Source organism: Littorina saxatilis, linkage group LG17 (genome assembly GCF_037325665.1).
Source record: "Littorina saxatilis isolate snail1 linkage group LG17, US_GU_Lsax_2.0, whole genome shotgun sequence".
In the NCBI taxonomy this organism is placed as follows: domain Eukaryota; kingdom Metazoa; phylum Mollusca; class Gastropoda; order Littorinimorpha; family Littorinidae; genus Littorina; species Littorina saxatilis.
Window position 1 is genome coordinate 41,122,601 of NC_090261.1, and position 8,618 is coordinate 41,131,218.

An 8,618-nucleotide genomic window follows, 5' to 3' on the forward strand; every position below is an offset into this window, starting at 1 on the left:
AAGGATTTGAGTGTCAGCTAGCGAGAACAGACGACAGTGTCATTAAAGCTACAAGGTCCGTCGGTTGAACTGCTTTTTGTTACTCTGAGTCTCGTAAAGAATAATTGCTCAGTCCCTTGGATCGTCTTTGTAGACAAGTTTGACTGTTGTTTAATCAAGACACTTGTGCTATTTTTCGCACGAATGTTCTTCACAAGCATAAACTCGGTCAATATTGACAGAATACCTGAACACAGCACTTTATATTATCTAGAGTCTGGACTGATTTATCAGTGTCACGCCTTTACGCTGGAAAGTTGGATCAACTAACAAAGTTCATTCTACAAAATCGAGTGGGGCATTTGTTTTTGTATTTGTTGTTGTTGTTGTTGTTGTTGTTGTTGTTGTTGATGATGTGTTTGTTGTCGTGGTTGTAGTTTTCTCAGTGCTGTATGACATATATATTACTCTAACTGCAAAGCCATTGAATTGCATCATTTTTCAGTGGAAAGTCCCTTTAACAGTGAGGAGGCAAGCCCTTGTCCGGACATGAAATGGGGGCCATAAAATCGACTCATAACAAGACCGTAAACCAAAATCTGGAGCAAACGACATCACGACTTATAGTCATACGGTGTAAATTTCTCCATGAGAACACTTCAACCTCACTGAGTGACAATTAAGTGGAACACTTCAGGTTAGAAGTTGAAAGGTGGCTGAGTGGTTGTTAAAGATTCTCTCATGTTTGAGATAGAGCAGGGATTGAACCTCGATGTTATCAGCTAGGCTCTCCAGACGTGAGCAGTTTTGAAAACTGACTTGACCGAACCGTCTAACAGTATCAGAATCCCGGCCTTCTTCACATTCCTTGATTCTTCACGCTACATATATCTTCCACTATTTCCCCGTCATTTGACCTGCACCCACTACACACACGCACGAAACGTAATTAGGGCCTACACACACACACACGCGCGCGCGCACGCATGCAATCACGCACGCAATCACACACACCGTGACACACACACACACCTCAATCGAATTATTCTTCTCCCCGAGTCGCCCCACCCCCATCTCCTTATTTCCACCATCCACTACTTTACTTTAGTGTCACTTGACCTACCACCAGATCCCCACTTTAGTCTCCCCTGTCTTTTTATCCGCCCCCCCCCCCACCCCCAATCTTATCCCCCGAGTCTCCCCACTACATCCTACTTTCACTATTGTCTCGTTAGTTGACTTCACCTACATCCCCACCCCACTCCTAGTCAATCCCTCCCCCACTATTGTCCCGTCATTTGCCATGTCAGGTTGACATCCCATGCTTTATCACTGTCGCTGACTTTTTATGGGGGCGAGGACGCCCCCATTCTATACGGATAGTTTCGAGGTTGACCATGGGCAGCGCCATTTTGTTGTGAAATACGTCATCAGTTTGTGTACACAGAAAGTTGTGACATCCGTCACCTTGTGGGAGGGGTGGAGGCAACATTGTTCATCTGCAGAAAGTTGTGAATCCGTCACCCTATGGGAGGAGTGAAGTCAAAATTGGTGAGTCATCACAGAGTTTGTGTAACACAGGAAGTTGTGAAATACGTCACCCTATGGGAGGGGTGACGGCAAAATCGCAAAAACATGATAGGTCGCATTGTGCAGGGTCAACTGCAACAAACTCAAACCGAGCCATTCATACCTACTTGTATTTGAGCGACTTATATACCGACATTTTTATTTCTTATTTTCAGCACAGGTGTAGGAAAAATCATGAACCAAAATGTTATTTATTTTCTAATTTAACATTGTTTTTACAAATATGACCATGGTCTTTTAAACATACAGTGACATTAAACATTGTTATGTTAAAAAAAAAGAAAAAAGAAAAAAAGCTTTTGTGCACAAATCAGAAAATACATTGTACATTTTACCTACAGGCAAAACCGTGAGTGTCTGTGGCAAAGCCCGACCCAGGAAATTGCACTGATCAGAGGGAAATTGTCAAGGACAGGCGCTTGCATTTGGATGTGTCCAATGATAGTAGGTTTTGTTGTGATCAATCAGAATAATGTAGGAATAAAAATGTATGACAGTTTGGTATGATGACATGTAATTCACATATGCTGAAATATGATATTATACATCATGTAATATTATTATGGCTGTTGCCATGACCATGAAACCCAACAAAGGTTTAATGTAATGTAATTCAAAATACCAAAACCGAGCACCTATTAATCTCGTCTTTGCGCGTGAAGATTGAGGCCGTCTGCCAGTAGCGGTTAGGTCATACAGTGGAACCCCTCTCTAGCGACCTTTAAAATGTTGACAAAAATCGGTCCTTATGGAGGGGGGTCCTTACAGAGGGAGGGGGGCGGAGTCAGGGGGCCACAAAGAAAGTCAGATTTTCTTGAGAAAAAAAAACAGAGAAGTTTGAGTTGCTGACGACCGTTCCCTCTGAAAGCAAACTGCTTCGATTTCATGTTTGTCCTTGGTGTCCACCAGTTCTGGTGCATGTACTACCCTGGCCAAGTTTCCTCTCAAGACATCAAAGAGACCGCCCCATAGGTTAAACTCCTCATAGGTTAAACTCGGTCACTGACCCGGGTGCAGAAAGTGGGGGAGGGAGGGGGGGGAGTATACCGGTACCATTTGAGAATCAGACCAAATGAGAATTGAACCATTTGAGAACATCCTTTTTTCAATCACTACATCGAAGGCCTGCGGCCCGGGGTTCACATGGGTTGGTTTGTTTGTTTGTTTCAAACCCACACCCATATACACACATTTCCCATTTAAACCATTTGTCGGCCCCCTGTCGATATTTATCGACTAAGTTCCTTGTCTACCCGTGTCGATGGTTTACCAACCTTTTAACAACAGTACGTTCGCGCCCGCTCAGTGTAGCTTTTACGACTGTCATTGCCAAAGCCTTTTACTGTTATTTGCCAGTACTCTAGTCTAAACCACAGGAGCGTGTGTCACTGTGGTCTAAACTGAGCTTTGCAATGCATACACAACACTTAAAATGACATTATGTAATTTGACATAGTATTCTCTAATCTTTTTATAATTTTAGAGAGCTAACACTCCTTTTTGTTCTCAGATTTGACGTGGAAAAACTAATGGCCTGGTTACCCGTTTTAGCAGCCAACGATCAATCGAAAGGACGGCCCTGTTTGACCTCTTGGACTTTACAAATGGATGAGTGAACAGTTTTAGCAGTCAAAGATCAATTTGAAGGAAAACGAACTTAATAAGGTCTGTATAACGAGCTCATGCACAAAAAGTATCTACCATGCAACGTGCATACTCACAACTTTTATAGAGCAATTAACTTTGCCACAGTCATGCCGTCATCTCGCTTCATCAAGCTCCTAAGATCTAGGCTACCACTGAACAGTTGCTGATGTTTGCAAAAGCTAGGTCGTCTGTGCTGGTTCTCTATGATCAAACCGTATATAAGCTTCAAAAGCTAGGTCGTCTGTGCTGGTTCTCTATGATCAAACCGTATATAGCTTCAAAAGCTAGGTCGTCTGTGCTGGTTCTCTATGATCAAACCGTATATAGCTTCAAAAGCTAGGTCGTCTGTGCTGGTTCTCTATGATCAAACCGTATATATATATAGCTTCAAAAGCTAGGTCGTCTGTGCTGGTTCTCTATGATCAAACCGTATATAGCTTCAAAAGCTAGGTCGTCTGTGCTGGTTCTCTATGATCAAACCGTATATAGCTTCAAAAGATAGGTCGTCTGTGCTGGTTCTCTATGATCAAACCGTATATAGCTTCAAAAGCTAGGTCGTCTGTGCTGGTTCTCTATGATCAAACCGTATATAAGCTTCAAAAGATTCACACGTCCGCGTCGGATTTTGCGTGTTGGAGATCCGCAGTCAGGTTGACTACGGTAGTAAATGTTACAGCTCAGTGGAAGTGATGGATCGTAAGGATAATTCGTGTGTGAAACTGACCGATTTGATGACTGGCATTTTATGGTCACGGCACAATGAAGGCGGCGAGCGGGATTAATGGATGCTGGGTACTTTTAAACTGGTCATTACAATCGTCCGAATGACCCGGTCAGTTCTGCGTTCACAGGTAGCGCTTTTTACTACATCTGCGGCGACCATATACAGTTATACTACAGTGTAAAATAGGCTGTGATTAAAAACAAAAGTTGTTTTATTGCTGTAACGGCTTCCAAAACGCCCCAAATTAAAAAAAATAAACTGAACAACGTCAAGTGACACACACACAAGTTTTCCAGCCTTCCACAAGAAGGAGCAACCATGATATGTATGTTTGCATATTGTGTTTGTTTCTCGTTTGTTTTGGTTTAAAAAGTACTTGTCGAAGTCCTTTCTTTCTTTATTTGGTGTTTAACGTCGTTTTCAACCACGAAGGTTATATCGCGACGGGGAAAGGGGGAGGGGGGAGATAAGATAGAACCACTTGTTAATTGTTTCTTGTTCACAAAAGCACTATTAAAAAAAATGCTCCAGGGGCTTGTAACGTGGTACAATATATTACCTTACTGGGAGAATGCAAGTTTCCAGTACAAAGGACTTAACATTTCTTACATACTGCTTGACTAAAATCTGTACAAACATTGACTATATTCTATACAAGAAACACTTAACAAGGGTAAAGAGAGAAACAGAATCCGTTAGTCGCCTCTTACGACATTCTGGGGAGCATCGGGTAAATTCTTCCCCCTAACCCGCGGGGGGTACTTGTCGAAGTCTCGTCGCAAGTTATCGTAATCCATATGTTAAATTCTTCCGTTAGGGTCACCACCATAAGCTTGAGCTTGTTGTTGATCCTTAACATGTATCATGTTCATAACTATGAATTGTTCAATAAACACTGTTTAAACCAAGCAGCAACCACAGGTTCTAAGTCGTGTGAATAGTCATGTCATAGTTACAAGAACCTGCGTGGATATATGTGGCGAAAACTACCTTAGAAATGAACCAGTGTCATGGTCACATTGACCTGCTAGCAGTGTATGTGTGTACTCAAATGAAGATTAAAAATAGTCAGGCATGAAGACCGCCAGCTAGGCAAGTAAAAAAAATAAAAAAAATATGCATGACATGGAAGACAGACCCAGGGAAAGGACAGACAGACAGACTGCGAACAGAAAAAGATACACCCAATGCCTGAGAAGAAAGCGAAAACTCGTAAATAATGCCCCTCTCCTTTTTTTCATGAAACAGGTCCACTTCTGACCCAACTTATCTGTCAACATCAACGACTGCCGCCCTCACAAAAAGTGCATCAGTAAGTGCCCACTTATCTTCGGTCAAGACCTCTTCAAGAGCTTTCAAAGTTGAGGGGCAAAACATCCTGTTATGGGCCACTGGAGGTTGGACAGAGGCGTGCCCATGAAACTTGAGAAAAGCCTTTGGGATAGAAAAGGTAGGGGGGAGGTAGGTAGGCGGGTGTCCTTTGGCCTTGAAGGAATGGGTGACAACAGGTATCCTCCCGCCCCCCTCTACCTCCACCCTTCGCTGTGTCCTGCGTGATTTTAACGTCGGAAGAGCGTCGCTTCGTTACCTTGGCCTCATTCTGCGTTCTTTGTACGCCTGCGTGTCCACACAGGAAACTTGCAAGGAGAAAATGGGCCGGTATGTTGCAAATAAAAGTAGTTGAAAGGAGAAATGATTCATCAACTCAAAGTCTAGCTGAATAGTTGAGTTGTCCCATACCGGGAATGTCGAACTGAGCTACTTGAAGTTATATTTCCGCCTTCAGAAGTGTTTTTTTTTAGGCGGGCGGAGGGGGGGGGGGGGGGGGGGGGGGGGGGGGTGGGGGGGTGCGAAATCACATTCATGTCAATGCAAGACGTGTGTGATAAATGATACCTGTGATTCTGTAAAGCTGTGAAGCTTTTCGTTTTGGGGCTTTTGCATGCTTTTGGGCCCTGGCGTTGCTAAGATCCGCTATTGCAGTAAGGGTATACTGTCGGCTACCATCATCGTTTCTGAGTCTGTATCATTCAATGAATTCAGATTAGTTCCAAGATATGCATTTACGAGATCAGTGTATGCATTCTTACTGATACTTCTATACTGTTTATTTTACGCATATGTACAATTGATGGTTAAACACGTTTTGTTAAGGAGGAGCATGCTTGTGCGTGTGTGCTGTTGTGGGATTTGTGTGGGGAATGTATGCGGGCGTGCGTGAGCGTGTGTGTGACTGAGATTGCAAGCGATGTTTGGAAGGGCGTGTATGGATTGATTGATGGTACTCTGGCCAAAACATGTCCCTAGTGTACTGCACATGGTTGAAATAAAGTCTTATGTCTTATGTCTTATGCATAATTATGGGCTTGGCATAACGGACAGTAATCAGATGTACCTAAAGTAAATCCTGGTGTCTTATTTGCGATGAGAAATGTTAACAGCCTTCATTCAGTGATGACAATATGACATGACAAAACCATATCATCGCACGATCCTTCATTGACAGAAAAGTAAAACAGCAGCTGCTACAGAAAATAACAATGAAATCACAACAACAGGCATGCATTCAATCAATCAATGACGCTTATATCGCGCATATTCCGTGGGTACAGTTCTAGGCGCTCTGCAGTGATGCCGTGTGAGATGGAATTTTATACGGCCAGTAGATTGCAGCCATTTCGGCGCATATTTACCTTTCACGGCCTATTATTCCAAGTCACACGGGTATAGGTAGACAATTATTAACTGTGCCTAAGCAATTTTGCCAGGAAAGACCCTTTTGTCAATCGTGGGATCTTTAACGTGCACACCCAATGTAGTGTACACGGGGGGAGGGTTCGGACACCGAAGAGAGTCTGCACACAAAGTTGACTCTGAAATAAATTTCCGCCGAACCTGGGATCGAACTCACGCTGACAGCGGCCAACTGAATACAAATCCAGCGCGCTACCAACTGAGCTATATCCCCGTCTTAACAATACACCGTGGCACATGAACTCCACAGCGAAACCGAATGACGGAATGTCCAACTCAGTCAGTGCTGACAACACTACACCGCTAGGTGCACACATTCATCAATACGCATGCACACATCTATCACCGTCTATCGTTCTGCATCACACGCACTAGTGATCATAAATCCACGAATGCAGCGGTAACCTGTTCGCTAAACTTCACACTTCTTGCTGCACCCAATCCCGCAATCATTTCATTCTTTGTGGAAGATAAATAAACAACAACAACAAATACCAATACTGAAAACAAGCCCTACAAGAACCAAACATAACAACTCGCCTTCATTATCTCATCATATTTCAGTTAAACCGCCACCAATTTCAATTCCTCTTCTTATTTTTGTGTTTGTTCACCAAATAGTAATTCCAATGTCCAATGCCATACATTTCATTCCCTATAATAAACAGCAAGATTAACAAAACCCGAACAGACCACTTCTTCCCTCTCATCTGATTTGTCTTAAACCAAAGCAAAGATTGTCTGAGACAGGCAGTCTCAAAGATGCTCTCCCACTTTCGTATGCCAGCCATTTACTTCCAGGTAAGAAGTAACCTCAACACAATTTAGCAAGAACTAAACAGACCACTTCAGTTTCCTCTCATCTCAACCCACCAACAGCCCTTACAAGCAAAGCCATGATACACTTCAACGTCTCGATCCCGCACCGTAAAGGCACCACCACAATTAGTTCCTGAAACTCAAATTCCCACACACCCCACATGTAATAAATAACCACAAACCGCTTATAAGTCCCCGCACCATTCTGACCAAAGTGTACTTTCAAGCCTGTGTAATCACCACATCTCAAACCATCAACAACCAAGCAGGCAACTTATTGAACCACAACACGTTTCTGAGATGCTTTGTCATGCCAGTTCAAGGTAAAAATCAAATAACTTCACATACATGCACATAAATAACGTCAATACAACTCAAAACACAATTCTTCTTCTCTCTCACCTCATCTCAATCAAACCACCAACAGCTTCAGCAGACAAAAGCCAGTATCCTAGACACAGTCTGCTCCGCACACACCTGAGAGCACCAAATAGTTTCCAAGACAGACACGCCTCGAAGATGCCCTCTCTCTCTTTCGCATGCCATTCATCTAACCTCTGGCCCCAGCCTGGCCCCGCATCCAATATATAGTTTGGGAGTGCTCTCGGGACTGGGAAAGGTTATCAGAAATATCACCTGGCACCAAAGGAGAAAGAAATTACCCCGTAGGCCCTGCCCCGAAGGTTGTGTTTCAAAGACACGCTGTTCGTGCCGGCGGGAATTTGGGAATTCGTTCACTTTGATAAAAGCCTATTGTCTGTGTTTTGATTTGGCGTTTTATTCTTTGTGGATGATTAAGGTTTTGGGTACTCATTCTGGGTGGATGTCTTTGTCGTATTCAGCATGCATTCCCCGAAATAGGAGTATGACTGTCTAAACAGGGGTGGATAACGGAGGGTGGGGGATAAACGTCAAAGCCAACTCGTGCAATACACGAGTGTACGTGGGAGTTGCAGCCTACGATCCGCGCAGAATAATGAAGAAGAATCCGGTCGATCAACTGGCCGTTTTCAATCTCATACCAACTAACCTCATTAGAAACCATTAGAGTTTTCTGCCTAGGTTATCCCGGCAGTCACTTTCCAACTACACACAGGCACTTAAT

The 8,618-nt window shown here is 43.4% G+C and overlaps 1 protein-coding gene across 4 annotated transcripts in view; it reads right to left on the minus strand.

The window, feature by feature from the left end:
• Window positions 1-8,618, minus strand: part of LOC138952877 (apoptosis-stimulating of p53 protein 1-like) — a 105,544-nt gene that overhangs the window by 9,800 nt on the left and 87,126 nt on the right. The gene's annotated exons all lie outside the window — the stretch shown is intronic.